The 16,076-nt window shown below is 38.6% G+C and overlaps 1 long non-coding RNA gene and 1 other non-coding gene across 2 annotated transcripts in view; both read right to left on the bottom strand.

The window, feature by feature from the left end:
* The window catches only part of LOC115930582 (uncharacterized), a 108,509-nt gene that overhangs the window by 85,164 nt on the left and 7,269 nt on the right, over nucleotides 1-16,076 (bottom strand). The gene's annotated exons all lie outside the window — the stretch shown is intronic.
* Nucleotides 10,294-10,400, bottom strand: LOC115930762 (U6 spliceosomal RNA). The gene has a single exon (XR_004067360.1). It is a non-coding gene; the product is annotated as a U6 spliceosomal RNA (small nuclear RNA).

Below are 16,076 nucleotides of genomic sequence, written 5' to 3'. Positions count from 1 at the left end.
GTCATTTTCTATTTCTTTCTAAATATAAACACAAGGATGTGTTGCACAGAGCACCTCACCCACAATTGGATTGCAGTAGGTATTCCCAGATTTTAGAGACACCTGAAAGCTTGGATCTCCTCACAGAGGCAGGAATTGTTAAAGTGAAATTCAACTCAATGAGAAATTCAGTTGTGCAAATGTAATTCACCGTAAAAGTAGGGCTGTCCACTTTAAAGTTAAAATTACCACATATTTATCATCATCTGACAATATTAACCTTGTCTGACTTTCAGCTTCTATAAGCCATAAAATAAGTTTGAACTTAGCTCTCTCTTTGTGTCCGATGGCAGATAAAAATTGTAATGTTTAAAAGCCAGTAAACAGGAATTTACCCTCAGGTATCATAATTAACAAGGCAGTGAGGTTAAAGCTACCTATTAAGGAAGACAAAAAAAGTGGTTCACTCTTTGTTCAGTAAATGGGGCGTGTGGGGAGGGTGCACACCCCAATACTCTCTTCTCTAAAATGAATGTCACTCAGATTACAAATTAAAATAATAACCTATTCCACACAGGTAGGTAATTGTTCTCATGGTTGTACTTCTCATTTGGTGTTTATGGGAAGCACTTCAGAATTACTTAATATGATTTTAATGGCAGTGGGAAAAGAAGTTGAATGCTTCAAGAAAGGAACAAAGGTAAAAGGAGCCCAGGAGCCACCTCCTCAGCAGCGAGTGTCACTGAGGCCAGCTGCAGGTGCGCACACCCTGGGCTGGAGGCTGGAGACAGAAGCCCTGCATCTGAAATGGGTTGTTCTCGTGGGTTGCCTCTCAAAGGTGATTCAGGGCCTGAGTTTTTTTACCCACTCTTATATTTAAGCTATTTAAACAACTGCACGTCTGAGACTAACAAGAAATTAAAGTGAGGAAAAATTAAGAAGCACTTACAAGTAGTTGGCTGGGTGCAGTGGCTCACACCTGTAATCCCAGCACGTTGGGAGGCCGAGGCAGGCAGATCACCTGAGGTCAGGAGTTCGAGACCAGCCTGGCCAACATGGTGAAACCCCATCTCTACTAAAAATATCAAATTAGCCAGGCATGGTGGCGGATGCCTGTAATCCCAGCTACTTGAGAGGCTGAGGCAGGAGAATCACTTGAACCCGGGAGGCGGAGGTTGCAGGGAGCCAAGATCCTGCCATTGCACTCCAACCTGGGCAAAAAGAGTGAAACTCCATCTCCGAAAAAAAAAAGAAAAGAAAAAGAATAACAAAACAAAAACAAAAAACAAGTAGTCATTAAAAGGCTGACAGACTACTTAATGTACCTTAACAGTAACTATACCTGAAAAGGGTAGGGAGGGATCACCACCCCAAGAAACCTGACTGTAAAAGGATAAATGCATTCAAGTATGCATTCATTTATTAATGTATCCCAGCATTTATTCAACAGATATAGGATGGTGCTGTAGCTCTGAGCTGGGCTCTGTGCTAGGAGATGGGATTATCTTAAGAACAAGGTAGACCAGGTTCCTGCTTTCACAGTGGGTCTGCATGATGATTAGCTCTAGTGCAATGGCATGACCTCTGCTCACTGCAATCCCTGACTCCCGGGTTCAAGTGATTCTCCTGCCTCAGCCTCCAGAGTAGCTGGGATTACAGGTGCGTGCCACCACACTCGGCTAATTTTTTTTTATTTTTAGTAGAGATGGGGTTTCACTACGTTGGTCAGGCTGGTCTCGAACTCCTGACCTCATGATCCACCCACCTCAGCTTCCCAAAGTGCATGAACCACCATGCATGAACGGTGCATGAACCACCGTGCCTGGCTTGATGATTAGATTTTGGAAATCAATATAAATGGTCATCTTATGCACTGTTTCAAAACATAGAAATTTCTAGTACTTAATTTTAATTACTTATTCATTTGGTCAACAAATATTTAGTGACCACCTGTTGTGGATTCATCAGAACCTGCTTTGGAAGAGCACAGTTCACTTTCTTCCTGTCTAAACTAGATGAGGTTCAGGCTGAGTCAAACTCTCAATTATTGCCTTCTGGAACTGGATCACTCCCAAGAAACTGAATCTTTTTTTTTTTTTTTTTTTTTGAGATGGAGTTTCACTCTTGTCACCCAGACTGGAGTGCAATGGCGCGATCTCGGCTCACTGCAACCTTCACCTCCCAGGTTCAAGCAATTCTCCTGCCTCAGCCTCCCGAGTAGCTGGGACTACAGGCGCACACCATGGCCAACTAATTTTTGTATTTTTAGTGGAGATGGGGTTTCGCCATGTTGGCCAGGCTGGTCTCGAGCTCATGCCTGCATCTGCCTATTCTGTGCTTCAGCCAATTGGATACAGCCTCTCAGCCATACTATATTTATTTCTATTTCCATGTCTTTGTTCCACTGTTCTCCCTGTCCTCCATATTCCTCTCTGCTAATCTAATTCTTACTCATTCTTAAAGGCCCAACCCAAAAAAGTATTCCTTTCTTCTAGGGATCTTCCCTAAGTTATATTACATCCTTAACCTGGACCTATTGTCTATACCACTCACTGTCATCTTGTGACATCTTTTGTATCACAGCTTTATTTTGTGGCTATGGTTTTTCCCATGTATGTCTCAAGGCAGCATGCTGCAAATGCCACTTGCCCCTCTAGAACCATCCTCTACCTTTCTCTACCCTGCTCTGTATAGCAGGACACCGACCTTCTGAATTATGTCAATGAGTTCCTTTGTTTTCTGGCTCTTGGTTGAGTTTAAACAGTGCAAGCCACCAGCAGGAATCAGTGGGTGGGAGGAGAGGGTGTGTAGCATTTGGTGCCCAGTGCCCACCAGGCTGGGATGCACGGGGTCAGCATTTATTTCCTGAAGGCCACCGCATTCATCAGGTGGCCCTTTCCTCCAGCTACGGCCACAACCACAGCTCCGGCTAGCCTTGGGTTCCAGTTCCCAGCCCTTTCCTTGACCTCTTCAGGCTTATGGGTGGTAATGGCTCCCCAGTGTTGTCAGTCTCATGTGCTTCACCACCCCTTGTGGTTTCCCTTATCCCTGCCAACAGATTTGTAAATACTCCCTTCATTACTATCTCCTCAACTGCCATGCTTGAGTACACCATCAATTACCATCCTTGAGTGCCAGGATCCTGACTGCTAGGGCAGCAACTTGGATTTTGCTTCTATGTATTCCCATGGGTTATGCTTCCATATAGCCCCCACAACATCTAGCTCACTGTGGAGCTTAATAAGCATTTGCTGAAGGAAGAAATAGAACCATGGGTGGACTACCATACTTGAATTAACAATGGGTAATTCGCAGAAGAAAAAGAATCTCTATGCACTATGGTTCCTCAACTAATGAGAAGATTCACCTTCACCTAGTACCTATACATAACCAAACATAGTGCTATTTCTTTTTTTCTCATAGTGTTTCTTCTTGAATCTGTATTTATGATATTAATTAACCGATATTAAAATAGTTTACATATTTAGTCCCACTTATTCTGGGGAAAAAATTAGTTGGACTCCAATAAATTGGGTTAGTTGAAATGAAACTTCTATTTTTCTCCTTCTTTGCTTTTCACTTTTTAAAATGGAGTTTCTTTACTGATGACCCAGTCATACCAGACTTTGCCCTGCTATTTTCAGTCCTTTTTCTGGACATGTTTTTGCATATCTCAATCTAATGGGTAAAAATTAAATAGATCTGATGCATACATAAGCTGTCAATCACTTGAGAAAGTCTCAATTTTTTCACCTGCTTATCTACACCCTGTTCTACTGAATATCCTAGGTGCCACCTGACACATGCCTATCACATATGGGTGAGAAAAGAAGTACGTTAGTTCTGTGCAGTGGAGATGAAAAGATAGGTGTACATAGATAACCTGGAGAACAGGTAAAATGACTCCTTGAGCAGTGATCTTTCGAGAGGCTGTCACCTCTCGAAGGTAAACTCAGATACCTGCAGCCTGGTCTTCCTTCCTCAGTGGTCTTTCTTAAGCAACCCTCAAGCTCTTCTGCCTTGTCTTTCAGAGTCAGAGGATGGCCTGTGACCACAAAATACATGCTCCTTGAACCATACTGGTTTGAGCAGTACCACTATCTGATTAGTACCCTTTTAGCATCACTATGATTGTTCACCAAGAATAGTATTGCAACTAACGCATTTATAGCCAATATTCCATGAAGAAATAACCATTTGGTAGTTTGCTAGGTCAATGAACAGCAATAGCAGGTTGATTGTGGTGGGAATACCAAGGTCCTACTATTCAAAATCCTAACAGTGGTATAGGTGGATTGAGAGTTATAACCATTAACATTGAGGGATTAAGAAAAATAGGCAAAATTATTTCAGCCAAATGTTTCATCATTTCAGTCACCATGGTATTAAACCTATGAGAGATTTTGCATCTATGGTTTCCATACCTAAAAATTCAGAGAGAAAGAAAAAAAAAACTATCACAAACTAACTTCAAATTTTTATTTTATAAGAGAAATGATTCGTGATTAGTTAGTGGCAAAGAACTACATACTGACTCTTCTGAAAATGTATTCAACATTATTTCTACTTTCTCCCAGGATGAAATTGTGGGGTAAAGCCAGTGGGTTTTCAAAAGATAAATTTAGCAATCACTGCAAAATGTAGAGGGGTTTAATCCTCTCTACAGCAATTCCCTCTTACCTGTAGTGATTTCAGTTATCTGAGATCAACCAGGGTTCAAAAACATTAAATGGAAAATTCCAGAGAAAAAGAGAAATCACATTCACAAAACTTTGATTACAGTATGTTGGTTTTTGTTTTGTTGTTGTTGTTTTGTTTTGTTTTGTTTTGAGACAGAGTCTCACTGTGTTGCCCAGGCTGGAGTGCAGTGGCACCATCTCGGCTCAATGCAACCTCTGCCTCCTAGGTTCAAGCAATTCTTCTGTCTCAGCCTCCCAAGTACCTGGGACTATAGGCGCCCACCACCATGCCTGGCTAATTTTTGTATTTTTAGTAGATACAGGGTTTCACCATATTGGTCAGGCTGGTCTCGAACTCCTGACCTCAGGTGATCCACCCGCCTCGGCCTCCCAAAGTGCTGGGATTATAGGCATAAGCCACCACGCCCGGCCAATTACAGTATATTGTTAATAATTGCTCTATAATATTAGATGTTATAGTCTATGTCTTAGCATGACTAATAATTAAATTTTGTCATAGGTATGTATGTATAGGAAAAAACATAGTATATATAGAGTTCAGTATTATCCAAAGTTCAGTATTATCCATAGTATACATAGAGTTCAGTATTATCCAAAGTTTCAGACATCCAGTGGAGATCATGGAACATAACCACTGTGAATTAAGGGAGATACTGTCGTTTCTGATCTTTATTGCATTTCAAGTGTATTTGGAGGTCTGCTCCTTGAACCACGCTCATTTGAGCAGCACCACCCACTGCCCCCCCTCTAGACATAATAAGTAAGTAATCAAATATCCAAAATAAGCTTTCCTCTTAGAAATAAGGAGATGAAGAGTGGTGAGCAGCAATGAGCAGTGGCGTGGGTGCTACAGTTTGAACTGTGGCTTTCTTCATGGGTAGAGATACTGATATTTTTCCTCCAAGATGCTCTTCTTCACACTTACACTACTATACTATGTAACTACTATAACTACTATAACTTCTATGATCATCCTTTAGGAATAAAAAAAATCTGAAACCATTTATTTCTTCATGACAAGTGAAATGGTATATAAAAAAAGGGAAAATAGATAAAGAAACATTTTACAATCCAAGCAACTGCAAACAGCTCCTGTGAACATCAGAAATGTGGAAGTGTCCGGACAAATTTGCAGCATTGAAGGAAGTCTTTGAGGTAAGTAATTGAATTAGAGACAGCTAGCATAGCTTTATGAAAGCGATACTTGTGTACCTTACTAGTTGGAATGCTTTACAGGGCATTACTGCCATAGAAAGAAAATGGAACACAATGGATGTCATATAATTGTTAAAAAGCCATTGAATGTTATTAACAATGAAGATTATTGGCTAAGACCGCATCTATTGTGTAAGGTAAAATAGCTTGTTGGATTAAAAAACTGTTCAAAACCTGCAAAAAGTGAGTGAATGTTAATGGTAATTTTTTTTTTAAACTGAAGAGAGGTTATCAGTAAGGGTGAAATAATAGCTTTGAAAGCAAATGACTAAAATTGGAAGAATACACGCGATCCAACCTCATTACATTGGACTATTGTGGTATCTTCTCTGACACTAGGTACTAAATTTCCAGGTACTTTTAATCGTATTATGTTTACGATTATTATAATAAACCCCCTTTCTGAAGAAGAGGTGGAAAGAAATGGCCATGTTTAACAGAATACGATTCAGTGTGTTGACTGTAATTATTGGAGCACAAGTTCTTGACTTTTTCAACTTAGCTACTTAAAAATTACAAACCTATCTTTTCTTCTATCTATAGAGACAACATAACCAAAAATCAATGCTATCTTACCTATATTATTTACCTGCATATATACAAACTTGGCTTACAGTAATTATTAACATGCTATATATCTACAAACAAGTAGGCAAATTTGACACTGCTGAAAGATCTGACTCATAATGGTGTATCAAAAAGACTCTGTCTATAGTATTAATTCCTCTTAGGAAGTTTAGACAAGTCAGAATGACCCAAGCTTTTTATTGTATCCAATTCAGTCATAAAAGTTGGGTAGAATCTCCAAATCTTGGGCTGGGTACAGTGGCTCATGCCTGTAATCCCAGCACTTTGGGAAGCCAAGGCAGTCGGATCACCTGAGGTCAGGAGTTCGAAACCAGCCTGGACAACATGGTGAAATCCTGTCTCTACTAAAAATACAAAAACTCGCCGGGCGTGGTGGTGCACACCTGTAATCCCACCTACTTGGGAGGCTGAGACAGGAGAATCGCTGGAACCCGGGAGGTGGAGGTTGCAGTGAGCCAAGATTGCACCACTGCAGTCCAGCCTGGATGACAGAGTGAGATGCCATCTCAAAAAAAGAAAAAAAAAAAAAAAAACCTCCAAACCTATTTCTTTAATCTTCAGTGTAATATTTTTAGGATACAAAAATCTGGTGTGGCAAAGAGTTTGCTTTGTTTTGATGGCTTATGATGGAAGTCATATTTTCTGCAATCTGTTCTAAGCAACTTTTTTTTTTTTTTTTTTTTTTTTGAGATGAGTGTTGCTCTGTCTCCTCGGCTGGAGTGCAGTGGCGTGGCATGGCGAGATCTCGGCTCACTGCAAGCTCCGCCTCCCGGGTTTATGCCATTCTCCTGCTTCAGCTTCCCGAGTAGCTGGGAATACCGGCGCCCGCCACGATGCCCATCTAATTTTTTATACTTTTAGTAGAGACGGGTTTCACCATGTTAGCCAGGATAGTCTCGATATCCTGATCTCGTGATCTGCCCGCCTTGGCCTCCCAAAGTGCTGGGATTATATGCATGAGCCACCGCGCCCGGCCTCTAAGCAACTTTTAAAGAAAAAATAAAACAAAACAATCAGGGTAGATTCTACAACAAGTAATTGAGTGAAAGTACTATAAGTTTTAATCTGATTGTAAATCGGAAAGTTCTATAAGTTATAGTCTGATTGTAAATCTATGTCATAGTTTAAATTAGATTTTAAAAACTAAAAAACCTTATGAGACACTATTAAATCTTCAAAATTATGGAGAATTGATATTCATATTGATACATTTATGTGCATATGCTATTGTCTGTTAATAATGACAGCTGTTACAATAACAAGGAATTGCATAAAATTCATTTGAACACAATGGGTCTGATTCAGCAACTTGGATCTGTTAAGAATATCTTCAGTAAAGCACTTTATTGTACATAACACTACTTTACATTTTGTAGTAAGTATTATATATTCTACTATGTATTTTGTTCATTGAGCAGTTATATTAGAGAATGGATTTCAGTGACAAAGCTATTAAAATACGGAGAGTATCTTATGTTAAAAGAGTTCGGTGTATCCAGATTGTAGTGGTGGTTACATGAATCTATATGTACATTAAAATATTCACAGAATAGTACACCAAAAGAAGTCCATTTTACTGTATGATAATTCAAATAATAAAATTAACTGTCTCTTTTTTTTTTTTTTTTTTGCATTGGGTGTCTTCATCACATTGCCCAGCTACATTGCACCACCACGCCCAGTCAAAACTAATATTCAAGATGTAATAAATAGTTTAGTTTTTTAAATGTTTGTGCTGGGCTCTGAAGGATAAAATAAAACCTATGGCATAAAATAAACATTTTTTTAAAGTATAAATAATGCTAAGACTATAAAGGACAAGAAAAAAGATTTTAAAGTATATCCCCCCAAATATCACAAAACAATCTATCACAGATGCAATCTGGGACTCTGAGCTTTTTTAAGGGAGAATTTCAAGGCTAGCAAATCTTCACAACATAAACTTCTTACAACCTCAAAAGATGAGACAGCTTTCCTAGGATTTACTAGTTGGGAATAAATATTTTGCTCAGCAATTAATAAAAATAATTGTAAAATTGTGTTTGCTTCATAGAATAAGAACCGGAAGGAAACTTAAAGAGTCATTTGATTACCTTCAGGCAGGTGTACACAAAGGTATTTAACCAAAACTTACAAATCTCTTCTCAGAGATCTCCAAACACAGAGATTCCACAATGGCCACCAATGAACATATTCTCATGTTTTAGCACTAGGATAGCTAAGCTGGGGATGTGAGTCTGTGTGTTTCTGCTGAAACAGCTCCTATGTTAAGTTCTTTCATCATCTTGGATCTCTCAAGGCATGGAGAACTACTATAAAAATTCCTCTTCTAGAAAATATCCACCCTTTTCAAGACATTAATTAGATGATCTCTTTAGCCATTCTTCTTCAAGGTTAACAAACCTGCCCTTGATGTGCTATGCTCATAGAGATGCCCATAAAACATTTCTATCATAATAGCTCCTTCTCTTCACTTTCGGTTGTTCCCATCCTTTGTGTTTTAAAGAACAGTGACCAAAGTAGGCCCTGTATTCAGCCCAAGTCTCAAGAGTAGAGTGCTAGAGTGCTTCCTCGGCCATGCATGTTATGTTTCTCTTTCTTTCTTTTCCTTCCTTCCTTCCTTCCTTCCCTCCCTCCCTCCCTCCTTCCTTCCTTCCTTTCCTTTTCTTTGTTTTTAGCATTCTTAGGAGAAGAATGTGTTGTATATACGAACCACATACAAATGTCTTCATATAAAACACAAAAACCCAGTAAAGAAGCTCATGGTTCTTTAGTCAATTTTTTAGTTAATAATGGAAGTGCATGTAAGAATATGAAAACAGAGTATCCTTCAGCCAAGGATGTACAAGTAAGTGACTGAAATAAAAAGAAAACTCCAGGCCGGGCGCAGTGGCTCGTGCCTGTAATCCCAGCACTTTGGGAGGTTGAGGCGGGTGGATCATGAGATCAGGAGATCGAGACCACCCTGGCTAACACGGTGAAACCCCGTCTCTACTAAAAATACAAAAACTAACCAGGCGTGGTGGCGGGAGCCTGTAGTCCCAGCTACTCGGGAGGCTGAGGCAGGAGAATGGCGTGAACCCGGAAGGCGGAGCTTGCAGTGAGCCGCGATCATGCCACCGCACTCCAGCCTGGGCGACAGAGCGAGACGCCGTCTCTAAAAAAAAAAAGAAAAGAAAACTCCGGGCAGTAGCCAGAGTAGTTATCATTCCCTTCCTATCAACACTGGGGCGGATATATAGACCCCTTCCTCTACAGCAGCAGAACAAAATAAAATGAGTTTTATAATTGGCAGTCATAACAATTTACAGACAACTACAGAATTAAATGAGGAGCTACCTCTGATATTTGTATAATAATAGGAACAGAAATGTCTAGACCTGTAGATATAAAGTTGATGAAGACACTTGACATTAAATTTCAAACTTCAAGTAACACCTATAGACCAAGATTTTTCTGTAATTCCTAAGTCAGCCCTGATTCAAAGAAGTGACCGGGTTGGCATAGGCCAACTTTAGATGTGAACAGGACCTAAAGGAGGCCCAGCAGAGACCCGTAATCAGCTAGTTGATGAGGAGAAAGACCAAACACAGAATCAGAACAAAGGATTGTGTAGTCTTAAGGACAAAAGGGTTTGTCTGTCCATTATTGTGGAAAGGATCCATACTTCAGTTGAAGCCTCATATATTTTTTACTAACTAGCATATTATTCATTCTGTGGTATATTTCATTTGTCTTCACCGAACCTTTTGCAATCCTTTAAAAAATCCCTACTTATGTTCTCTTTCTTTTTTTTTATTTTTGTAATTTAAAAAATGTGGAACGATCCACAAATTTGCATGTCATCCTCATGCAGGGGCCATACTAATCTTCTCTCTGTTGTTCCAGTTTTAGTGTACACGCTGCCAAAGCAAGCACTATGTTCCCTTTCATGTGCCTGAACTTGGTGGACACAAGAGAGCTGGCTTCTAAATTCTGTTGCTCAGAGTACATAAAAACAAACAAATAAATAGCTTCCCCAGACAACTGTTTGCATGTGCCACCTATTATTTACCCAAGGGTGAGACCTATTTTGTGAAGAAGAAAAGAAGTTCTGCTCTGGAAACTGTTCAGCGAAGCTTTTGTTTTATATTGCAGGTTAGGGAGGAATACAGTGGGGAGGTTTCCATAAAATTGGCATTGTCAACTGCCCAAGGCAGAACCTGTGGTAGCTTGAGAGCTAGTCACTGTTTTAAATTCCTGAAAAAGCCAGATGTGGTGGCATGCACCTGTAGTCCCAGCTACTTGGGAAGCTGAAGTGGGAGGATGGCTTGATCCCAGGAGTTGTGCTACAGCAATTGGATGTTTGAACTAAGTTCAGCATCAATATGGTGACCTCCTGGGAGCAAGAGACCCAACAGGTTGCCCAAGGAGGGGTGAACCAGCTCAGAGCAAAAATGGAGCAGGCCAAAACTCCAGTGCTGATCAGTAGTGGGATCACACCTGTGAACAGCCATTGCATTCCAACCTGGACAACATGGTATCTTATTAAAAAAAAAAAAATCCTGGAAAACATAAACCCTGAAAATTGTGGGACCATTTCCAATTTTTTCTCTGCTTCCCTGACAAGAGTTATTGGTGCAAAAGAAATTGCAGTTTTTGCCATTAAAAGTAATGACAAAAACTGCAGCTACTTTTGCATCAACCTAATAATATGGGTCCGAGGAGGAAACGAAAGATTAATGCCTCAAATAAAGCAAAAGTCTTGTCATATAACTGACCTTCTTAGACTACTTGGGCTGCTATAACAAAATAACAGAAACTGGGTATCTTTAAAACAACAGAAATTTATTGCTCACCATTCTGAAGACTGGGAAGTGCAAAATCAAGGCAGATTTGCTGACTGGTGATGGCCTGCTTTCTGGTTTATAGAGGGCACCTTCTTGCTGTGTCCTCACAGCAAGATGGAAGGGGTAAGGGTCTCTCTGGGGTCTCTTTCATAAGGACACTAATCCCATTCACGAGGGCTCCCTCCTCATTACCTAATCACTTCCCAAAGTCCCCATCTCGTAACAGCATCACCTTAGGGGTTAGGATTTTAACATGAATTTTGGAGGGACACAAACATTCGGATGATAGCACTGCGCAAATGCTAAATGCAAATTCATTGTTGTTCAATGTGTTATTTAAAGGCTGTGCATTATTGCATTATCTTCCACTTGTCCTTTTTCCTTCTGTAATTTGTCCATATTAGCCTGCTGTATCTTCTGGCAGTTCTCCCCTCCCTTCTGTCTGGGTTTCATTTCCTAACAAGGGCTCTGTGCCTGTCTCCCTGCCCAAATTGTAACTACCACCTTAGTCTTGCCCAGTGGCAGTATCTTCACCCATAGATTTAACTGAGGCAAAACTATTACCTGTTAAACAACTTTAGCTCTGCAGCATGAACACCCAAGTTAAGAAAAAATTACTAGTACACAAGTCATACATAGTGTTGGAGAATACTAGTTCTAAACATCTGACTTAAGAAAAAATGACTAGGAGACAAGCCACACATAGTGTTGGAGAATACTAGTCCTACAAGATATAAACAGATAAGGCAGATGAGGTCCAAGCCCGTTTCTCTATGGGGAGATGTCTTCCACTTAATATAACTGAATACATTACAAAAGAAAGAAAGAAAAGAAAGAAAAAATTCCAATAAATCCGCACTCAGAAAAAAGGAGGCAAACTGGTATGGACAGAACAATTAGGAAAACAATGATAAATTTCACTTTACATGTGCTAGACAAAGGAGTTAATATCATGAAAACTTAACCATAACAAAATATTTTGCTGAACAGTATTTGGTCCCATATTAAGAAATCAATGTCCATAGACACAAGTTTAAGTTTCAAGAAACTAAAAACTTAAGATGGCTGGATTAAAGATGTCTTTCATTTTCCTCTTTATAAGTTTATGCATTTTTCAAATTATTTGGAAAGAACTTTTGGAATTGAAAAAAAGTTTAAAAACTGAAAATTCTTTTATATATTTTTCCTGTTGAATTATTATTCTGTTTATGAAATGGGAACATGAGATCCCCAAGCTGCTGTTGATGTCATCCAGTCATAGCTAACTATGTGCTTAGTGAAGTGAGGACGAGAAATATATTTTACAGAAAGTGACAACAATATTATGCCTTTATACTTTGTCAGTATGATCCCAAATGTGAAGATATTTGAAAATATTTGTTACTGATTTTTTTTCTTTTCATCTAGATTAACGACACTACAGAGCTATCTATATTTTGGTAGTCACCAAACTTTTTAAAATGTCAATATCATTATACGTGTTATCCATTCTCTACACCAGGATTTTTCAACCTTGGAACGATTAACACTTTGGGCCAATTTTCTGTTGTAGGGTGCTGTCCTCTGTAGTTCAGGATGTTTAGCAGCATTCCTGGTCTCTACCCAGTAGATAAGAGTTGTGATGACTAAAAACATCTCCAGACATTGCCAAATGTCCCCTGGGGGGACAAAATTGTCGCTGGTTGAGAAACACTGCTGTATAGTGAGTTATTACTATCCAAATATTTTGATTATCTGTTTAACCATTACCTATTACCCCGGCCACATTAATCATGCCATGATTCGCATTGATCACAATGATTAAAGAAATTATAGATTTACTATGGTGCTCAGGCACTTACCATTAGGCTATTAGACAAAGTCTGGGAATATAAGGGGAAAAAATTCCCATAATTAAAAAAAAATAAAAGATTACACAGAAAGAGCAAAGGTGTTGGCTGTACGCTAGGATCAAATGACATTCATTTGTTGAAGTAGTCTGAGTGACTCAAAGACATACAGCAGCTATTATTCACTTAGCTACAACACAGCAAATATTAACACATATTTTGAAAAAGAGATGTTGTTTCATGTGACAATACTGATAATATTTAAGAAGAGATGTCAGTGACTATTCAGACACTCAGGCAGTCATGATTTTTCCCCTTAAATGTCACTAATAATTTTTCTTACTGCCTTTTTTATTTAGGCACATGTTCAGTGGCACTCACCATCAAAATTCTATTACAAAATGCAGTATCGAATATCTTACTTTTATTTTATTTAAATAAATATTGTAAATGATCATAGTGAATAACATAGTAAGTATTATTCGTATCACCACTCTTCTGGATTGTAGTGATTTTTATGTCACCACTGTGAATGGTGGATGGTCTTTTGTCTCTTCTAAATGTCCCATTCCTCATGGGATAATTTAAAATGACCCATAAGCAAAGTTAAGTTTCAAGAGGATTTTTTTTTCAAATAGACAGCCTTGCCTTGTACTATTATCCTCCAATTTCCTTTTTACATTTTCGACAATAATATGTGTGTTTTAAAACTTGTTTAATTTAAAATGACTCTTTTTAAAAAAGAAAACACTGTAGTGGGATGCCGGGATTGCATTCATCCCAGCATGCCCCACCACTGTTCTTTGGATGGCAATCACAGGACCCAGACATCAAGCTGTGGAAGAGATTCTTCCAAGCAACAGCATCTGGCTCTTTGGCAAACTGAACAGGCAGTTGCCCTGGTGGCTTTGGAGTTGCCTCTGGGTCTGTCACAGGGTAAGGCTGCTGATGGAGTGTCTGGATTCTCATCTCCTTTTCATTTCGCTGTCTTTCTCATATACATTTTGGGCATCAAGAGACCCACTCTCTTCCATAAGGCAAATGCTGCCCTCCTGAAGCCTAATGAACTTTTACATAAACCCTGTTGTACTTCCATAAGTATCCCTTTCCATTGCCCACATCTCTTACGGAAGTGTAAAAATAGGCAAGCATTCTGGCATCAGCAACACTAGCATTCTATTTCACACCCCACCTACAGAGAGAATCAGAAATTAAATGCTCTATTCTCAGTCCTGAATATTTTAAGCTTGTATTTTCACCTTCTTTACTCATAATAGATCTTTTTGCCAGTTAAATTTAATAAATTCATATTTATAATACGAATAGCTACCTAGTCTCATAAAAACTTTTTTTTCATTCTTCGGATCACATAATCTAAGCTGGTAAGGTGGTATAAAGACCATAGGAGCTTAGTACGAAGAATTTATGGCACTTTAAAATCGTAAGTGCAGTCCTTGGAACAAACAAACACCTTGAATACCAGAATCAGCAGCTCCAGAACAAAGGGGCTCTCATATCCTCTTAGCTGTGAAGGAAATTAAAAAGACCAAATTTGAAAAATAAAGAATGAGTTTTTAGAGGTTTGGGGATTAAAAAAAAAAACCCTCAACCTTCTGAATAATTTGCATGAAAAGTATTAATCAATATGGCTTCTCTACAGACCACAGGCTATGCACAGGCACCATGACCCACAATTCACACCCAGAAGGTAAAGTACTACTGGTGAGGATGTGTCTCAAAGACTCTAGTGTGTCCAGACACACACTAGATCAGTAGGACTGATTTGTAAGAGGTAGCATTTAATTCTTCCTGTGAGATTTCTTCAGAAAAAAGGAAACCTTCATGCACTGGTCACCTCATGGAGACTCAGTTTTAATCTGTTATTTGATCACCACATTCAGTAACTCCATCGATAACCAATGAAAACTTTCATGGTAATGTCTGTGTTAAGAATGGAAAGCAAATAAAATAGAGAGGGGGAGAATCTTTATAAGAAAGACTACATTTGAGTGTAAGTTGTTACTAGAAAACTCCTAAATTCGAGGGGAAATTAAACCCATTAATTTCTAGGACTGGCAAGTAGTTGAAGCTAAAATGGACAAAAATAAATAACAGTAACTACTTCTAGCCCAGAAAGGGGGTTTTAAAAAAATAAATTGTATTTATAATTATTTGAATACTTTTTTTGCATTCTCTTTGAAATAAGATAAGAATGTAATGATGGCATATACGCACATATAGTCTCTATCTCTTAGAGATGAACTAAAAGAATACAGAGTTAAATCTAAAGTTTGTTTTTATTCCTAATCCCAAAAAAAGTATTTTTTACTGAGGAGCACATAATCTAAACACATAATAAACCATACACTCAGCTGCCTTGTGATTTTATTTTTTAGAAACAAATTAAATTTGAACATATACTTTTGTCAATTCATGCAAACAACTCCCGCAGTTTTCCCTAGGAGCACTGCTGTGGATGAGCAATATAAGTCCTTACACCCTAGAACAATGGACAAATCTCTCCAGGCTTAATTTTCGGCAAAAAGAGAGCAATGAAAACTTTTAGATCAAATGTTTATTATAACTATTTGATTATTTGAAATGAGAAAAATTTGAACCTCTAGACATAATCAATTCCTGACAATTGCCTACTACATAGTAGGTGCCCAGATATGCTTGTTGAATGCATACATGAATTAATGAATGAATGTGAGTTCATGTTACAAAAAACTTTCAAAAAAGTGCTTATGCTCTAGAGATGTCCTGGCTTGATAATCACAAATCTTTAGACAAATCAGAGGCTTCAGTAAATATTTTTGCATATGAAAAATAAACAAATTTATCCATCCCACCATGTGTGCACAAATTGGGTAATAAACCAAATTGATTCAAATGTGCTATTGGATTTAAGAATATATGGTCTAATGTAAAATGTT

This window comes from Gorilla gorilla, chromosome 15 (assembly GCF_029281585.2).
Source record: "Gorilla gorilla gorilla isolate KB3781 chromosome 15, NHGRI_mGorGor1-v2.1_pri, whole genome shotgun sequence".
Taxonomy (NCBI): Eukaryota; Metazoa; Chordata; class Mammalia; order Primates; family Hominidae; genus Gorilla; species Gorilla gorilla.
Note: the sequence above shows the minus strand (reverse complement) of the source record. Positions and strands in the feature narration are given on the sequence as shown.